The sequence below is a fragment of the Notamacropus eugenii genome, chromosome 2 (genome assembly GCF_028372415.1).
Source record: "Notamacropus eugenii isolate mMacEug1 chromosome 2, mMacEug1.pri_v2, whole genome shotgun sequence".
Classification (NCBI taxonomy): Eukaryota; Metazoa; Chordata; class Mammalia; order Diprotodontia; family Macropodidae; genus Notamacropus; species Notamacropus eugenii.
Genome location: NC_092873.1, coordinates 301,381,631 through 301,401,473, shown reverse-complemented (window position 1 = coordinate 301,401,473; position 19,843 = coordinate 301,381,631). Strand labels below are relative to the sequence as shown.

The 19,843-nt window shown below is 39.3% G+C and overlaps 1 protein-coding gene across 15 annotated transcripts in view; it reads left to right on the top strand.

Annotated features, from left to right (window-relative positions):
• Positions 1–9,347: 9,347 nt before the first annotated feature.
• Positions 9,348–19,843, top strand: part of LOC140527554 (myomegalin-like) — a 79,099-nt gene continuing 68,603 nt past the window's right edge. For 7 of the 15 annotated variants that reach the window (XR_011974850.1, XR_011974849.1, XR_011974847.1 and 4 more), the window contains exons 1-5: positions 9,350–9,687; positions 11,858–12,292; positions 13,602–13,780; positions 19,152–19,253; positions 19,703–19,822. The gene's annotated coding sequence lies outside the window, so the exon portion shown is untranslated. Of the gene's footprint in view, positions 9,688–11,857; positions 12,293–13,601; positions 13,781–19,151; positions 19,254–19,702; positions 19,823–19,843 lie in introns of all 15 variants that reach the window. The other 8 variants (XR_011974842.1, XR_011974846.1, XR_011974841.1 and 5 more) reach the window with 4 other exon arrangements.

Genomic DNA, 19,843 nt, shown 5'->3' with positions numbered 1-19,843 from the left:
GTCAATTTGAGTAGGGGCTCCTGCCATCCCATACATTAAGTCAGAACATTTTCATTTTGTAAGAAACAGTTTTGCTGCTTGAGAGAAGTTTAATGATGGAAGTTCTCAGGAAAGAGAGTCATACTCTTAAGGACATATGTAAGATGAAAGATGAAGGAAGATATTATTTTCAGTCATTTCAGTTGTGTGTGACTCTTCATGACTGTGTTTGGGGGTTTCTTGGCAGAGGTACCTGAGTAGTTTGCCATTTCCTTCTCCAGCTCATTTTACAAGTGAGGAAACTGAGGCAAAGTTAAGTGACTTGCCCAGAGTCACACAGCATAGAAAGTCCATCTGATATGCATGGGATGAAGCTTCTGACCTTGGAGCTAAGCCATGAATCTAAGCTCCCTCCTTTTACCCCTGGCACCATATGAAACCTATAGCTGAGAAATTATAATAGGTTTCAGTCATCCCTCTGGAAATGGCATAGATCAATTCTCTTTATGGGAATTATCAAAAGTAAAGTTCTAATTTGTACAGTCATGTTGCAACATGGAACAAAATAAGCATTTCACAAGTACTCAGGCATTTACCAGCAAAGCCCATTTAATTAGGTTACAAAGGCCCCAAAACAGAAAAGTTGATTCTTCCCCAGGGACCATTCCAATGAAATAACTCTAGGCCAGATTTGCCTGAAAGAGCATTGGTGATCTGTCTGGCTGCTCCTTGTAATGCAAATGTAATCTTATTTTTAAATGAATTTTTTTTAAATTGACGCTCAATTTTCTTCAATCCCTCACCATTGAGGGGAAAAAGAAAAAAGGAAAAGAAAGAAAGCCCTTGTATCAGATCTGTATAATCAAGCAAAAGAGCTTCCTTCACTGGCCATGTCAAAGCAGTGTGGTCTGCTAAGAGTTGCAACAGTGTAGCTTGGATGGCAAAGCATCAGGCTGGGGAAACCTCTACATAAGGTTCTGCTCACAGTAGCTGTTAATCCACCTGGAGCAGGAAAAGCTATGCTATGAGACTCAATGTGATAAGAATCCTTAGAAAAAATGGCACATTACTACTATTCTGTTTTTTGAAGTCACAGAGACCAGGAATTTGGAAATCGCTATAGCATCAGGTGACAAGTAACCAGAGTAATGCCACATGTCCTTGTGAACCTCCTTGGCTGATAGTCAACACTTTCCTTGTTAGTCATACTGAGGTTTTCCTCCAAGGGTGTCCAGATTCAAGGTGGCATGTCCTCATTTTCCAGGTGGAGAAGACAAGAGGAAGGTATTTATGAGATGAGATGCCAGAGGAAATGGTGATTTCAGTGAAGTAGGTACAGATAGGGAACACTGTCACAGTACATTTGTACCTATATCTAACGGTGCCAAGCACTGAATTTGTTCTTCGGAGGGCCTGGTTGTCCTATCTTGGTCTTCAAAATTACTCTGTGAGTTTTCTTTTCCCCATCAGTAAAATAAAGAGGATTGAGCTAGATATCAAAGTTCCTTCCAAGTCTATATTCCTTTGTTACTGGAATTCCCATCACCTTCTGCAGAGCCAGGAGGTGTTTGTTACCATCACTGCTCATATTCTGATCTAGTTCAGAATGGCTGTATACCCTGATACCCATTTGGGAAATCAGTGTGACAGCCTGGTGATAAAAGAGACATCCTTCACAAAAGCAGTCTCACAGAGCAGCCTGGGGGTTCTCCTGCTGATGAGATAATAGACCAGGCTTGCGAAGTGGACAGGTTTTCCAGTTTGGATTGACTTTCACTTGGGGAAATAAATACCATGAAGAAGTAAGTACTTACAAGTGAAAACCTTCACAACAAGGGAACTCCAAGGAAGTTCCATTTCCCCAAAGCAGATAGGTGATGTAGTGAATAAAGCATAGGGCTTAGAATCAGTTCATGAGTTCAAATCTGGCCTCAGACACTTCTGATCTGTGTGACCCTGGGAAAGTCAATTATCTCTGCTTATCTTAGTTCATTATCAGTCAAATGAGGTGGAGAAGGAAATGGCAAACAATTTCAGTATCTTTGTGAAGAAAACCCCCAAAAAGGGTCACAAAATATTAGATGTGACTGAAAGAACTGAATCATTTTTCTAGCAGAGATAAAGATGCTACAAAATTTAAATCCAATGAATGTTATAGTTGGGGAAGATCTAAGAGGGTGAGATCAATGGCATATATGAAGCATATATACTTCTTTCTGTGTCCTCAAGTGCAAATCTTGAATGATCTTGACTTGTCCCAGTTCCCTCTTTGGGTCTGGGCTGTACTTGGCATTTTGGGTAGCCTGAGATCCTTGGAGGTGGAGGAGGAAGAGTTTTTGGACTGTCATTCCTTCAAATGTCAGCATTCTTAAGCAAGTGGAAAAGATAGGAGGAGTTGGGTAGGTAGGTCTATTGGAGAAATTTACATTAGCAGCCATCAAAAAACAGTAAGTCTTCTTAGGGTCTGGTAGGTGTAAGTTGATAGGTGGGTTGTGGTCCCATTTTATTGATGGGGAAAATAAATTGAGGGAGACAATGACTGAGCTGGGAAGAAAACCCATACTTGCTGGATTCTGGTCAGCATCTGTGTTCACCTGCCTGCTGTAATGGTGAGTGTCTAATCCTTTGAGTCTATTCAGACAAGTCCAAGTTCAAGGACAGGTCTGGTTTTTTCATGGCTTGGTAGCTCCACACCTGATATCTTACAAGACTATTAATCACAAAACAAATAAATCCCAAAGTTCTAGTAGAAAAGTGTGGCTTTTCATTTCTTCTTCCCTCAAGGATGTTAGTGCTGGGTGGGGCTGAGTGTTGGTGGTGGATGAGGAAGGCAGGAGACCACAGATTGGCAACAAAAGGAACTTAGTGAGCTTAGCTGTTGTTTCGAGAAAGGCTATGTTATTTTCTTGGGTCCTTTCATCCAGCTGTGGGTGAGAACACCAAGGATACTAGCACTGAGTTCACTGATAGTATTGAAGAAGAAGCCTCACCCCACAGTTCCCAGCAGCAAGTAAATCTGGGCCAGGTACCAGGGTACCCGGGGGGGCAGAGCTAAACTTTGGGGTTCTGATGGTCTCCTGAGGCCTGTGGCAGCTAGAAAAGCAGCATTGTACCTATGGACTGGAATAACCTGCCAGTATTTTCCCTCTCCTTTGCCCTTTTGGAAAAACTTATTCTCCCCCACTTACATCTCCCTTCTCCACCCCTCCTCTCTGCACCAGCTGCTTCAAGAATTCTCTTGCTTCCAATAGAGCAGAGCCCCCTTTGGCCTCTTTGAGTCAGAAGGGTGTCTTCAAGGGGGAATGGGGGACTGCTTCCGGAAGAGGTGCTCTCTGGGTAGCTCTGGAAGGCTTCCTATTGAGTGGAATCTGACAGACTGATTAGTGACCAGCATTTCCTGGCTAGAAGACAGTGAGGCAAGAGTATGCCTGAAGGGTTAGAACTTACTTATAATGTTGTGGCAAAGGTAGACTCATCTCTGTCCACAGAACTACCCTATTTGCAAGTGTGTGCCTTATGTCTATATTTGATATGTTTTAAAATAAATGCCACATGCCAAGCAAGGACCTAGGCCAAAGACAGTCTCATCACCAGAGGAAGGATTCTTTCTTTCTTCCCCCATCCCCCACACATTTGGTATTATGCAAGGTAATTGCTCAGGTTATTAGAGTCAGAGAATATGTTCTGAAGTCTCTTCCTTCCCCTAGACAGTGACTAAATTTCACCTACCCTGGAAATCCAGGGGAAAAGGTAGCTGTAATGGGGATATGATAGTGGCTTCCTGAGGTAGTTTCATTTCATTGATAAAACCTTTCCTCTTAATAAGTCTCATCCCTTCAGAGGCTAATTTCATGTGTGTTGACTTTGGAGATGGCCATCTAGGAGATGACATAGGGATTAGATGTGCCTCATTTTCCCATGAGTCTTCTTCACCTTATACCAAGATCTTCTTTCTGTGGCTTGGATATATCAATCTTGACCTTTCTCTTGAAGTTATGCATGAAATTCCCTCCTTCTTGAATATGAAATATCTCTATTGAACCCTGCGTATACTAACCCAGGTTTCTGTCTTTAACTATGCCTATTTGAGGCTGACATTTCTACTTATTTTTAGTATTCTCTTTCAGTCCTGGACTAGGGGTCCCTACAAGATAAGTGAGAATGACCCTGAGGAGTATCATGACAAGGACTGTGGCTAGGATCAGTCTTAGAATTTAAAGGAAATAATGTTGGAAGGGGAGAGATACTGATGATCTAAATCAACCACCTGCAGAGGAGCTGGCCCACGGTTTAGCAGGCTTTAGAATCCTTCACTATAGCTTCATCTTAGGGGAGCCAATATACAGGTCATTTCCTCTGGTCTTCCTCCCTATAATATAGAGTGTTCTGACCCACTTTGAGGAAGTTACTCTAACCCCATAGGAAGCTGTTTTTCTCTTGTTGTTTTAGGATTTGTATCTTTCTTCTCTCCACCATGTCCCCACTCTTGAGACTTTTCTCAATATTTGTGTAGTTGAAGGGATTATACACACACACACATCTATATCTATATCTATATCGATATCGATATATATGTGTAGCTATATAGACAGGGAGCACAGGGTGAGTTGAATAAGAAGGAATGGTATATAAAAAAAGGAAAATTAAAAGGTGAGAGAGGAATATATTGGGAGGAGAAAGAGAAAAATGTAATGGGGCAAATTATCTCTCATAAAAGAGGCAAGAAAAGCTTTTCAATGGAGGAAAAAAGGGAGCAAGTGAGAGGGCAAAAGCAAAACTAAATATCTTCACATTTGGCTTGAGGAATAACATGCTCACTCAATTTCGCATCAAAATCTATCTTACACTACTGGAAAATAGGGGAGAAGGGGACAAGTAGGGGAATGATAGAAGGGAGGGCAAATGGGAGGAGGGAGTAATTATAAGTAAACATTTTGGGGAAGGACAAGGTCAAAAGAGAGAATAGAATAAATAGGAGACAGGATAGGATGGAGGGAAATATAGTTATTCTTATACAACAGAATTATTATGGAAGTATTTTCCAAAACTACACATACATAACCTGTATTGAATTACTTGCCTTCTCAGTGGGGATGGGTTGGGAGGGAGGAAAGGAGATAAGTTGGAACTCAAAGTTTTAGAAACTAATGTTGAGAATTGTTTTCACATACAACTGGGAAATAAGAAATGCAGGTAATAGGGTTTAGAATCAATCTTGCCATACAAGAAAAGAGAGAAGATAGGGACAAGGGAAGGTAGGGGTATGATAGAAGGGAGGGTATATTGAAGGACATGGTAATCAGAAAGCAAGGCCTTATTGGGTGGGGGGACAGGAGAGATGGGGAGAAAATTTGGAACTCAAAATTTTGTGGAAATGAATATTGAAAACTAAAAATAAATAAATAAACATAAAAAATGTAATGTAGTGACACAATATGAACACATACTGTTGGAAATATGGTTGTGATAGACTTCCTCAATGTATGGTTAGCACAAAGTTTCAATTTGTCAAATCAAGCAAGCAAAATGCAGCATTTTTGAAATAAAAGAAAGTGCAATAAAACGAAAAAATAATAAAAAAAATTAAAAAAACATCGTGGACAATATCTTCCAAGAAATCATCAAGGAAAACTGCCCAAAAGTCCTAGGTCCAGAGGGCAATATAGTCATCAAAAGAATCCACCATTCACCTCCTGAAAGGGATCCCAAACTGAAAACACCAAGGAATGTTGTTGCCAAATTCCAGAACCAGCAAGTGAAGGAGAAAATACTATAGGCAGCCAGGATGAAACAATTTAAATATTGAGGAGCTACAAGTCAGGATCACATGGGACCTTGCAGCTTCTACATTAAAAGATTGTAGGGATTGGAATATGGTATTCTGTAAGCCAAAGGAGCTTGAACTACAACCAAGAATCAAATACCCAGCAAAATTGAGCACACTATTTCAGTCAAGGAGATGGACATTTGATGAAATAAGGGATTTCCAGACCTTCCTTATGAAAAGGACAGAGCACAATAGAAAATATGATCTGCAAACACAAGTCACAAAATAATGAAAACCAAAGGAGAGATTAATAAAATTGATATTGAGAAAACTATAGAACTAATAAATAAAACAAAGTTGATTTTACGAAAATAACAATAAAACTGATAAAACTTTGGTCAACTTGATTAAAAAAAAGAAAGGAGAAAACCAAATTACAAATATCAAAAATGAAAAGGGTAGGCTCATCTCCGATGGGGAGGAAATTAAAACTTTGACTAACTGTACAACTGTGTGTCAATAAATTTCACAATCTAAATGAGATGGATGAATATTTTAAAAAATATAAATATATAAATAAAAATTGTCCAGATTTACAGAAGAGGAAGTTAAAGACTTAACCCCATTTCAGAAAAAGAAATTGAACAAGTCATCAATTAACTCCCTAGGAAAAAATGTCCAGGGCCAGACGGATTTCCAAAGGCATTCTATCAAACCTATAAAGAACAGTTAATTCCAATACTATAGAGATTATTTGCGAAAATTGGTGAAGTAGGAGTCTTACAAAATTCTTTTTATGATAGAAATATGGTTCTGATACCTAAACCAGAAAGAGCCAAAACAGAGCAAGAAAATTATAGACCAATTTCTCTAACAAATATAGATGCAAAAATTTTAAATAAGATATTAGCAAAAAGAATACAGAAACTTTTCATGAGACTAATACATTAAGATCAGGTAGGATATATACTTATATATTCAGGGCTGGTTCAATACTAGGATAACTATCAGCATTATTTATCATATTAACAACAAATCTAATAGAAACCACATGATTATATCAATAGATGCACGAAAATTTTTTGACAAAATCCAACACCCATTCCTGTTGAAAACACTGGAGAGCATAGGAATTAGGGGAACTTTCCATAAAATAATGAGTATCTACCTAAAACCATCAGCAAACATTATATGCAATGAGGATAAGCTAGATGCATTTCCAATAAGAGCAGGGGACAAACAAGTATGTCCATTATTACCACTATTATTCAATATGGTATGAGAAATATTAGCTGTAGCAGTAAGAAAAGGAAAAGCAATTGAAGGAATTAGAATAGGCAAAGGAGAAACTAAGCTATCGGTCTTTGCAGATGATATGATGACATACTTAGAGAATCCCAGAGAATCAAGTAAAAAACTACATGAAATTATAAACTTGGTTAAGATGCAGGTTAATAATTCATCCAGATAAATCATCTGCATTTCTATATAATACTAACAAAGCCCAACAGCAAGAGATAGAAAGAGAAATTCCATTTAAAGCTATGATAGACACTATGGGAGTCTACCTGCCAAAAGAAACCCAGGGACCATATGAACACAATTACAAAAAAAAGAGTACAGAATATTTTTTCGAGACTGTGATCAGGAGAAGAAACACAGAATGCGATCTTGAGAGGTTGACAGGATGAAGCCCATTTTGTTTGGTAGACCCTAAAATGCTCTATAACAAATACTTGAATACAATTGATTCAAAAAACACATATAGTATGGTATGCAGGTTAAGGGAAGTCAGAGGACCTCGGTTCAAATTTTGCCTCTGCAGCTTACTCTCTTTGACAAGTAGCATAAACCCCCTGGGCCTCTGTTTCCTCATGTGTAGAATGGGATGGTTTCTGGAGGGAATGGTTTCTGATGTCCTTTCCACTCAAGTAGTTTCTCTCTTTTTTGTATAAAGAAGCAGGCTCAGACTGTTATATGATTCACCTAAGGTGCCCAGGGCAGCTAGGTGGTGCAGTGGAAAGATCACCAGAACTGGAGACAGGAAGACACATCTTCCTCAGTTCAATTCAGCCTCAGATACTTACTAGCTGGGTGACCATGTGAGTAAATCATTTCCACCTAAGTTCCTCTCAGTTGCTCATCAGTAAAATGAGCTGGAGAAGGAAATGGAAAACCACTCTAGTACCATTGTCAAGAAAACTGCAAATGAAATCAGGAAGAGGTAGACATAACTGGAAAATGACTGAACACTACGAAGGCCAAGAAAGCATAGGCAGCTAGGATTTAGTCCATTGTTCTTGACTTCGTGACCAACACTTTTGTGACATCCCAGGCAGCATCTGTAGTATGAGTAGAAAGGTGGGCAGTCTGCCAGGGGTACACTAAAGCCAGCTTGGACCCATACTGATTGTCAAATTTTCTGTGTGAGCCTTTACAGCTCGGAAATTAGCAAACAGTACACCCCAGGGCTTGATTTGTTGTTTGATTGTCTCAGTGATTAAGAATAATTCAAAGTCCTTGGAAGGAAAGACAAGGGATTGGGATTTTTCAGATAGGAAAGCCCGAAGGAAGATATTAACAGATCTAGAGTTACAAGGGATCTTAAAGTTCAACACATCATTTTATGGACAAAGAAATGAAGAGCAGCTCATGGAGGTGAATGATGCTAGGTGTTGTCATAGTTCATGGAGTGCTGGGCCCCCAATCAAGAAACCTCTCTTTTCTGAGTTCAAACCTGGGCTCAGACACTGAGTAGAGTTATGACTGTGGGCAAATAGCTCAGCCTGAGTTTTCCTTGGTTCCTTATCCGTAAAATGAACTTACTAGCTGTATGAACTTGGGAAAGTCACAATCCTGTTTGCCTCAATTTCCTCATCTGAGAAATAAGCTAGAGAAGGTAAAGGAAAAACAATCCATTATCATTAGCAAAAAAATCCTAAATGGGTTTATGATAGGTGTACATGACTGAAAAGGACTGAACAACACAAACATAGAGCTGAAATCAATGAATGAGTCAATAAGGCTCTACTCCATGTACCTCATGCTGTAATAGACACAGAAAATGCTAAGAGGAGAGTTTCCTCAAAGGACCAATTTATTTTAAGGATATCTGTGTGAGTATACACACACACATATGTATGTATGTATATGTATATGGGTGTGATATAGGTATCCTTATATATAGATGTCCATATTCAGATATCAAGAATATATATTCACATGTATTCACACATATATGTATGTGCATGTATATATATATATATGTACACACACATACATAGACACAAACATACAAAATAAATACAAGATGTTTGGAGTGGGGGAAGACCTAGCAGCTGGGGAAATATTTGGGAGGAATTCCTGTGATAAACAGCCCATGAGATAAACTTTGAAAAAATTGAAATAAAGTTGGAGACTCTAAGGAAGGTGAGGAGAGAGTGAATTCTAGGCCTGGGACACAGTCATGCGCCCCAGATATTTTAAGAAGAGGACACCTAACTGTCTGCCCCAGGCAGTTTATGACTGAACTCCAGTCACCTGCCTGAAGTTAAGGGGACTGTTATGTTTCCGTTCAGTTAAACATTCTGATTCTATGACTCTGTGACTTCAGTTCATTCCTCTGCTTTTTATTCTGTGGCCAAAGAGCTTGTTGTCATTTCTGCTTGGACAGCCCATGGGTTACCTTGTGTACCGATGATGTACTAGCAGTACTGTAGTCCTTCACTGTCTTTTCTGGAAGCTACTCTAGGTGAACTTTCAAGCAGTAGGAACAAGGGAATCATAGCATCCTTATACCTCAACCTAGTTGAGGTATAAAGTAGAGAGACCCAGTTTCTCTCCTTTAAAACAAAATACAAATTGTTTTAGGCTTTATCAACTCCGTCAGCAGTCATGCTAAAGTGACCTGTCCGATGGCGGAGTCTCTTCTTTCTTCTCTGGTATGTACATCCCCTCCCTGCGCCACAAGGTCCATTTACTGCCCTTATGTACTGTCATTTCTACGGGCCAGCAAAGCACTTTGGAAAGATAGAAAAGGTCATGGGGTCTGACTACTTCTTTCTGCCTGGTGGTCTTCATTGTTAACTCCTTGGTTTGTGGATACTCTCATCCTGGATGACCTAACCAATTTAAACCTTGATTTCTTATCAGTACATCAAAGAGGCTTTAGAGAAAAGTGTGGGGACATAGGATACCCAATATTCTAATCTAACTCCTCTTTACCCGTCAAGATGAGACAAAAACTGTGACCTTGAGGAGGAAATAATCTTCCCAAAGGCAGAGATCTATCAACTCCTGGAACAGAAGAGAAAAGTTGAAGGGGGAACTGAAGGATCTGAAAGCCCAGCTTGAGAAAGCTGGATTCTGCTCTGTTTCCCATATCAGATCAGAAATAGGCACCTGGCAAAGAGGAATTCTTCCAGGCAAGTGCCATGATGCCCAAGAGGCTTATTCTGCCCCAGTTGGGTAAGGCACTGGGCTACATGCAGGAGGAGCACTGGTCTTGGCACTTGGGAGACCTAGATTCTAGTGGGGAGGGAACAATCATTTCATAATGCCAGGCACTATGTGAAGTGCTTAATGAATATTATCTCATTTGATCCTCACAACAATGCTGGGCCATTATACAGTTGAGAAAACAGTGTCAGACAAAGGTTAATATATTATTATTATGTACAGTTGGGATAGAATCCTAGTTATGGAGTAGAGATTGGGATGTCATAGTGAATGGAGTAGTGGACTTGGAGTACTAGGCTAAGAAACTTAGAGGTGAAAGGGATCTCAGAGGTCCTCCAGAGCACCACTCTCATTTTACAGATGAGGAAACTGAGGTACAGAGTGCTAAGTGACTTGCCCAGGGTCACATAAGTAGTAAGTGCCTGAGAAGGTCTTTGAGCCCTGGTCTTCCTGATTCCAATTCCAATGCCCTATTCATTGAGCCATAAATCTACTTTTATAATATGATACTGATACATATACTATGGTGTGTAATGGAGAGAGAGCTGGCTAGACCAGGATTTGAATTCCAAGTCTTACATGTCCTGACTTTATGACTGTGGGAAAGTTACTTGGCTTCTAAGTGGTCCAGACTACTGTCTTAAGACTAAATTGCATACAAGTTGGTGATCAGAATGGAGAGGTTGTTTCCACAATGATGCAATCAAAGGGCTGAATAAAATGTATATGTGATAGAGAACTCTCCTTGAAGACAAGATGACCTAGGTTTAAGCAGCAACTCTGACGTATACTGACTGCATAATCCTGGTCAACCTCAGGACTCTAGGAAACTCTCTAAGAGTTTACGATCTAGAAGCAGTGACAACATATATTGCTGGAGAAAATTTCCTCTCTGGAAAGTCTCCTACACCAATGAAATCAGAGGTGCACTCCCTGTTGTCTCTCCAGCTCTGTCTGTCTGTCTCTGTCTCTGTTTCTGTCTCTCTTCCTGTATCTGTCTAGCTAATCTGTGTACCTATGAGACAGAAAGAGAGAGAGAGAGGAGAGAGAGAGAGAGAGAGTATAAATAGTAGAGAATGCAAAGTTCAAATCATTTTGCCCTTCATCATTGCCTTGGTAAAGAATTGGGTAGAAGAGAAAGAGCCCTAATGTATTAGAAAAAACTTAGTTTCTTTGGAATGCCCTGTGAATGTTATTGGGACTTCCCTCATCACAATCATCACCTACTGAGAAAACACTGCATGTGTATGAATAAAAAATCCCCCAAAACTCATGGGAATTGATGTGTCCCAAGCAAGAATATTCTTGCTTTTTGTCTCACACAAGAAATTACAGATTTCTTTCTGAGAATTCAGAGGTTGCTGGTTCTTCAGCAACTGGGATCCAATCTTGCCCATTGTGGTAAAAAGCCTGAACCAAGAGTCAGAAGACTTGATAGTCTAGTCCTGCCTCTGTCATGCGGTGTTAGTTGACCTCTCTGTGCCTTGTTTTTCTCATCCATGAAATGGGAAAGCCATTTTCCACCCCTTCCACAACAAAACTTGTAATTCTTTAATCAACTGTAATCACATACTTCAGTTGGTTAAGGAGAACATCAGAAATGTTGTTGAGGTCCTAAGCCTGGTACCCTGTGCCTGTGTGTGCATCCTGTAGGAACACCTTGCTGAGTCAGTAATTGGAGAATGTGGAGCTGAAGGAGCAGATGGGAGAAGCAATGTCTGAAGGCTGGGAAATGGAGGAAGACAAGAAGAAGGAGGAAGAATGGTGGGTGGAGAATGCCAGAGGGCCTTTCAAAGAAGGCAGCCAGTGTGCTGAGGTCAGAAAGGTGCAGGGGAAGCTCCAGAATGCCAATGCCATGATCAGCCTTCTGAGAGACCAGCTGACCCTGAATAGCAAAGGAGGGGGCAAGAAGCTGAATGCACAGCTTATTATCAGCCTGACCGTGGAGATTGACAGACGGAAGATGGAAGTCATTTGGACTCCTAGGCAGAGCAGCTTCAAGACAGGGCGTTCAAAGGGCTGTATTCTGGGTCACAGATCATTGACCTTGTGTCTATCCTTGACTTAAAACGCAAGGATGACCACCAGGTAAGTATAGGCTTCCAGGAAAGAAACCTGAATGTGGAGTCATTCTATCTGTCCTTAACTTGGTGGGGAAGCCAGGGAAAGTAGGATGTAGGAGGTAGAGGTAGGGTCCCCTAGAGCCTCCAAAGTTTGAAGTGTAGTAGTTAATCATCATTCCATTCCCTTCTGGGAACCACCCTCCCACTCCCTCTGATTGTTCTGGGAAACAATCGTGATGCTTCCTTCTGGTTTGCCCCAAGTATGACTTCAACATCAAGATAGGGGTGTCCCAGGGGTGTTAATCAGAGAATCTCAGAATTAGAAGGTACCTTAGAGTTCTTTTAGCTCAGTCCTTATCTAATCCATGATATATACTTAGTCTTACTGATTTTTTTTATATGTGAACAGTAGCAACAAAGGAGAGAAAACTGGCCCTGGAGACATCTTCCCGAGTTCAATTCCAGGCTCAGACACTAGCTGCGTGGCCCTGATCAAGCACACCACTTAACTCTGTTTGCCTCAGTTACCTCATCTGTCCAATGAGCTAGAGAAGGAAATGTTCAAAGCATACTAATATTTTTGCTAAGCAAATCTCAAATAGGGAGAACCTGAATTAATTTCTTTTAGTATTGAATGATTTGAACTCCTTGCTGTCTAAGGGACTCTCAAAAGTCCAGTCCAGCACTACAGTTCAAAAGCATCGGTTCTTCAGTTTTCAGCTTTCTTTAATAGTCCCACTCCCACAGCCATACGTTACTACTGGAAAAACCATAGCTTTTACCATATGAACCTTTGTCAGCAAGGTGATAACACTGCACAGATTTACTGAGTGTTTTATAATTGCCATCCCATTTGACCCTCATACCAAGTCTAGGAGGTAGGTGCTGTCATTATTATCTCCACTTTACAGATAAGGAAACTCAGGCAAGCAGAAGTGAAGTGTCCTGTCCTGAGCCACACAGAAAATAAATATCTAAAACTGGATTTGAACTCAGGTCTTTTTGATTTCCGACCCAGTGCTCTATCTACTGCACTGCTTAGCTACATTAATGAATAGCTATCCAGTCTGCATTTGAAAACTAGTTTTGGGGAACAAACTAACACCCAAGGAAGCTTACTCTATTTTTGTCCAGATCTAATTATTTAGAAGCTTTGACTTTACCTTAAGCCTAAATCTACCGTGTATTATCACTCTTCCACATTACCAAATACCCTTCTAATCATTGAAGATGGTGATTAGGCATCTGCTCAGAATCTTCTGTTTTAGAGGTCTAATACCCATTCTTCTACTGAGTCTCTTTATTGACTAACTCTCCCTTTCTGACTCTCTCAGGTGAACAGCCAAGGGCTGTCACTAGAACAATCTAGTCTGCAGGGGTCAACTTACCATCTCTGGTCCCAACTGGAACAGTGTGAAACAAGGCTACCAAGATCTCCAGGGGAAATTGCTAGTGTCTGAAGCTACAGTCCAAACCCAGGCCCGCCAGCTAGAGCAATACCAAGCCTTATTTCGTAAGTCCTGGGTCCAAAGCTGTCAGACTGATGAACTGAGCATTACTTTAGATGGTAGTAAGATTGCTTAGCTTTTCTAAAGAGCTCAGGATACATTATAGTTGTTTTTTAATTGAATTATTTTGTTGTCAGTATTTGACAATCACTTCCACGTATCTTAAGATTTTTTTTACTCCCTCCCTGGGACAGCATACAGTCTTCTATAGGTTCTACACGTACATTCCTATTAAATGCATGGTGCATAGAAGAATTGAAATGAATGTGGACAACTATAAAACAGAACAAAAGGAAACATAATACAAAAGAAAATGATCTCTATCTATCTGTGATGAAATTCCATAGTTCTTTCTCTGGATGTGGAAGGTGTTTTGTCTCAAGAGTCCATTGGAAAGTTTTTTTCATTTTATTTATTGATTTTTTATTATTTAATTTGTTTTCAGTGTTCTACAATCACTTCCATATATGTTAGATGTTTTTCATCCCTTTCCCCCTTCTTCACTACTCCCCACTCCTTCCCTGAGGTGGCATAAGGTTTTATATAGGTTCAACACATACATTCCTATTAAATACATTTTCATATTAGTCATGTTGCATAGATGAATTAAAATGAATGGGAGAAATCCTAAAAAAAACCAAAATATAATACGAAAGAAAGTGATCTGCTTGATTTTATGATTGATTTCCATCGTTCTTTCCCTGGATGGGGAAGGCATTTTACCTTAAGAGATTATTGGGAATTATTTAAGTCCTTGCAGTGCAATGAAGAACTAAGTCTACCAGAAAAATTCCTTGTGTATTGTGGTTGTTGCTGTGTACAAAGTTCTCCTGGTTCTGCTCTTTTCACTCAACATCAGTTCATAGAAGTCTTTCCAGGCTTCTCTGAAGTCTTACTGTTTATCTTTTCTCATAACACAATAGTATTCCATTATATTCTTATACCACTACTTCTTCATTCATTCCCCAGTTAATGGGCATCCCCTTGATTTCCAGTTTTCACCACCACAAAGAGAGCTGCTATAAATATTTTTCTACATGTAGGACCCATTCCAATTTCTATGATCTCTTTGGGATAGACTCCCAAAAGTGATATTGGTGGGTCAAAGGGCATGCACATTTTTGTAGTTGTCTGGGCATAGTTCCAAATTGCTCTGCAGAATGGTTAGATCAGGTCACAGCTCCACCAACAATGAATTAGTGTTCCAACTCTCCCACATCTTCTCCAATATTTATCATCTTCCTGTTTTGTCATGTTAGTCAGCCTGATGGGTGTGATGTGGTACCTCAGAACTGTTTTCCTTTCATGTCTCTAATCAATAGTAACTTAGAGCATTTTTTCATATGATTAAAGACAGCTTTAATTTGTTCCCATGAAAATTCCCTCTTCATATCCTTTGACCATTTATCAGTTGGGGAATGCCTTATATTCTTGTACATTTGACTCAGTCCTCTATATATTTTAGAAATGAGGCCTTTATCACAGACACTAGCTGCAAAAATTCTTTCCCAGTTTTCTGCTTTCCTCCTAATCTTGGTTGCAATGCTTTTGTTTTTGCAAAAACTTTTCAATTTAACATAATCAGAATTATGATTATTAATTAATTAATTAATTTTGAACTTTATAATATTCTCTATCTCTTCTTGGGTCATAAATTTTTCTATTCTCCATAAATTGGACAAACACACTATTCCTTGCTCCTGTAATATGTTTATAATATCAATCTTTATACCTAGATCATGTATCCATGTGGACTTTATTCTTGTGTACAGTTTCAGGCATTGCTCTATGCCCAGTTTCCACCGCATTGTTGTCTAGTTTTCTCAGCAATTTTTGACAGACAGTGTGTTCTTATGCCAGAAGCTGGGGTCCTTGGGTTTGTCAAACAGTAGATTGCTATATTCATTAACTATTATGCCTTTGGTACCCAACCTATTTCACTACTCTACCCCTCTGTTTGTTATCCAGTACCAAGTGGTTTTGATGATTGCTGCTTTATAATACAATTTGAGATCTGATAGGGCTAGGCTACATTCTCTAACATTTCTTTTCATTAGTTTCCTTGATATTCTGGTCCTTTTGTTCTTCCAGATGAATTTTGATATTGTTATTTTTTCTAGCTCTCTTTGTTGTAGCCAAAAACTGGAAATCAAGGGGATGCCCATTAATTGGGGAATGGCTGAATCCATGCAACATGACTAAGTTGAAAATGCATTTAATAGAAATGTATGTGTAGAGCCTATATAAAATTGTATGCCATTTTAGGGAGAGAGTGGGGAGGTAGGGGAGAAGAAGGGAGGGGGAGGGGGGAAACATAAGATAGAAGTGATAGTAGAACACTGAAAACAAATAAATAATAAAAAAGAAGACATACAACATATTTTACAAGATATACCAATCAACAACAACAAAACAAAAATAATTATCTGATAGTTTGGTTGTTATGGCACTGGATAAGTAAGTTAATTTAGGTAGATTTCTCATTTATATTATATGAGCTTTTCCTATCCGTAAGCAAGTGATATTTTTGCACTGACTTAGATCAGACTTTATTTGTGTGAAGTGTTTTGTAAGTGTGTTCATCTAGTCCCTCAGTTTGATTTGGCAGCTGGACTCCCAGATACTTTATAGTGTCTAACATAGTTTTAAATGGGATTTCTTTTTCTATCTCTTGCTGTTGGGCTTTTGTTGTAGGTTGTCTCCTTATTGTCATTCTCTTGAATGAAGTTATTGATTGTTTCTATAATTTGTAGTTTAACCCACTAGGATTAGAGTGTTTAGTTTCCAATGAGTTTTTGGTTTATATTTGCATTGCCACTGATTACATCTAATTTTTATTGCATTATGATCTGAGAAGGATGTATTGACTACCTCTGCCTTTCTACACTGAATTATGAGGTTTCTCTTCCCTAGTACCTTGTCCCTTTTTGTATATGTGCCATGTACTGCTGAGAAAAATGTATATTTCTTTCTATCTCCATTCAGTGTTCTCCAGAAATCTATGCTATCTACCTTATCCAGAGTTTTATTCACCTCTTTATCTTCTTTCTTGTTTATTTTGAGGTTAGACTTATCAAGTTCAGAGAGGGGGAGGTTGAGGTCCCCCACTAGTATACTTTTGCTCTTCATTTCTTCCTGTAACTCCCTTAACTTGTCCTCTTAGAATTTGGATTCTCTACCACTTGGAGCATATATGTACAATAATGAAATTATTTCATTGTCTATGTTGCCTTTCAGCAGGATATACTTACCTTCCTTATCTCTTTTGTTTAGATCTATTTCTGCTTTTGCTTATTCTGAGATTAAGATTGCTACCCCTGCTTCTTTTTACATCAGCTGAAGCACAAAACATTTTGCTCCAACCTTTTACCTTTACTTTGTGTGTATGTCCCCTTTTCAAATGCATTTCTTGTAAACAACATATTGTTGGATCATAGTTTTTAATCCGTTCTGCTATCTGTTTCAATTTTATGGAAGAGATTATCCCATTCACATTCACAGTCATGAATACTTTGTGTGTCTTTCCTTCCATTCCCTTTCCCCTTGTTTATGCTTTTAGTTCTCCCTTCTCCCTTCCCCTCCATGATACAGCTTTAATTTTTGACCACTGCATCCCTCAGTCTTCTCTCCCCTCTTTCAGACCCCTCTCTTTTAATCCCTTTTCCCCCTTACTACTTCCCTCTTGTTTTGCCTCCCCTCCCTTTTCCTTCCAACTTAGCCTCTTACTGACTATAGAGCTAGCTGTGTTTCTATACTTAACTGAGTTTGTTGTACCCTCCTTGAATCCAATCAAATGTGAATACCTCTCAAACAATGCTTGTCTCCCTCCCCTCTTTCCCTCTACTGTAATATATTTTTGTGCCTCTTCCTGGGATAGAGTTTATTTTTTTCTGCCTCCCCCTTTTCACATCTTCCATTAAAATCCCTTTGCACCCTTAAATTACATTTATTATCATCAGATCATTTAATTTATACCCACCCCCTCTATCTATGTATATCTCTTTTATATTTCATAATTAATATACAATTCTCAAGATTAACAAGTATCATTTTCCCTTATAGGGATGTTAACAGATTGCCCATATTGAGTAACAGTTTTTTTCCCCTGTTTACCTTTTTAGGCCTCCTTGAGACCTACTTTTGAAGATCACATTTTCTATTGAGTTCTAGCCTTTTCATCAGGAAGGTCTGGAAATCCCTTATTTCATTGAATGTTCATCTCTTTGCCTGAAATATTATGCCCAAGTTTGCTGGATCATTAATCCTTGGTTGTAGTCTCAGCTCCTTACCTCCTTTGTCTTATGGAATATTGTATTCCAGTTTCTTTGATCTTTTAATGTCGTACCTTCAAAGTCTTGTGTGATCCTGTCTGTAATTTCTCAATATTTTAATTGTTTCTTCCTGGCTGTCTGCAGTATTTTCTCCTTCACTTGATATTTCTGGAATTTGGCAACGATATTCCTTGTTGTTTTTAGTTTGGAGTCCCTTTCAGGAGGTGAATGGTGGATGCTTTTGATGATCATTTTGCCCTCTGGCTCTAGGATTTCTGGGCAGTTTTCTTGGATGATTTCTTGGATGATATAGTCCAGGCTCTTTTTTTCATCATGGCTTTCTGATATGCAAATAATCCTTAGGTTTTTCTCTGCTAGATCTATTTTCCAGGTCAGTTGTTTTTCCTATTAGTTATTTTACATTTTCTTGTATCTTTTCATTCTTTAGATTCTGTTTGACTGATTCTTTATGGCTCACAGTGTCATTAGCTTCCACTTGCCTGACTATAATTTTTATCAAACGGTTTTCTTCAGTTAACTTTTACATTTCCTTTTCCATCTGTCCAATTATTCCTTTGAAGTAGTTATTTTGTCCAGTTAGTTACTGTGCTTCCTTTTCCATTTGTCCAGTTGTCCTTTTAAATTCTTCTGTGATTTCTTTTTTAACATTTTTAAAGTCATTTCTCAGTTTTTCTTCTGTTTGTCTAATTTGACTTTTAATATCCTTCCCGAGCTCTTCCAAGAAGGCTGTTTGTGGTATAGACCAGTTCATATTCTCTTCTGAAGTTTCAGATGGGAGTACAGTCTCAGTGCTGACCTCTTTGATATTTGTGTTTTTGTCTTTGTCCCCATTCTATGGTCTTTTCTTTTCAACTTTGCTTCTTGCTCGTGATAATCACCCTTTTCCTGGCTTTTAAAACAGATCACTGTATTCTAGGCACAAGGAGCTCTGTCCCACTGTTCTTGTGCCTAGAATTTGAGGTTTTGTGTGTTGTGGCCTCTGGTTCTTTCAGGTGGAAGCTAAAATGCTTCAGTTTAGCTGGTGCTGAGCTGGCTGGTGTTGGAAAGCAAAGCCCAGATGAGATGTTTTTGGGTTTCTCCACAGTTACCCTGGAGTTTGTTCTCTTCCTTTCCCTTGAATCCTGACCTGACTCTCTCAACCAACATGTTCCTTATCCCTCTTACCTTGGAGCCTTCTGGAAATGAGGTAAACACACCATTTATTACTTCAATGGCTATCCAGGTCATATGGAAAAATAGTGAATGCCCCAGAGCCAAGGGCAGGTCCCTCAAGCTCTCTTCTAGAGACTTCCTTCCAGGTTAATATGTATCTCTCTGCTTTGGTCCAGTCATTCAATTCATTTGGAATCCACCTACCTGTACTTTCATCTTCCCCACACCTCTCCATCCCATCCTCAAGGATAGTATGAGAAGCTTCCTGCAATGCCTCCCTAAAATTCTAGATATATTTGGTCTACAGAATTCCCTAGATCTACCAGATAAATGCCCTGTAAAAATAAAAAGTGAGGTTGGGTGGACTTTGACTGTGGTGAGTTGGAACCACTGGGAATCAGGAATGAGCCAGTCATTAAGTCAATACAGATGCTGTGTGTACGTAACTCAACTGAGTTGTCCAGTGCTTCATTCTTGTAACAGGCTCCTCCTCTAGCATTCACATGCTAAGTCTGGAGGCTGTTTCCCAGCTGGGCAATGAGATCAGAATCCTCCTGGCACAAAAGGAAAACCTGCAGACTCAGCTGAACCACCTCTCCAAAGGTAAGAGGGGCAAGACCCCAG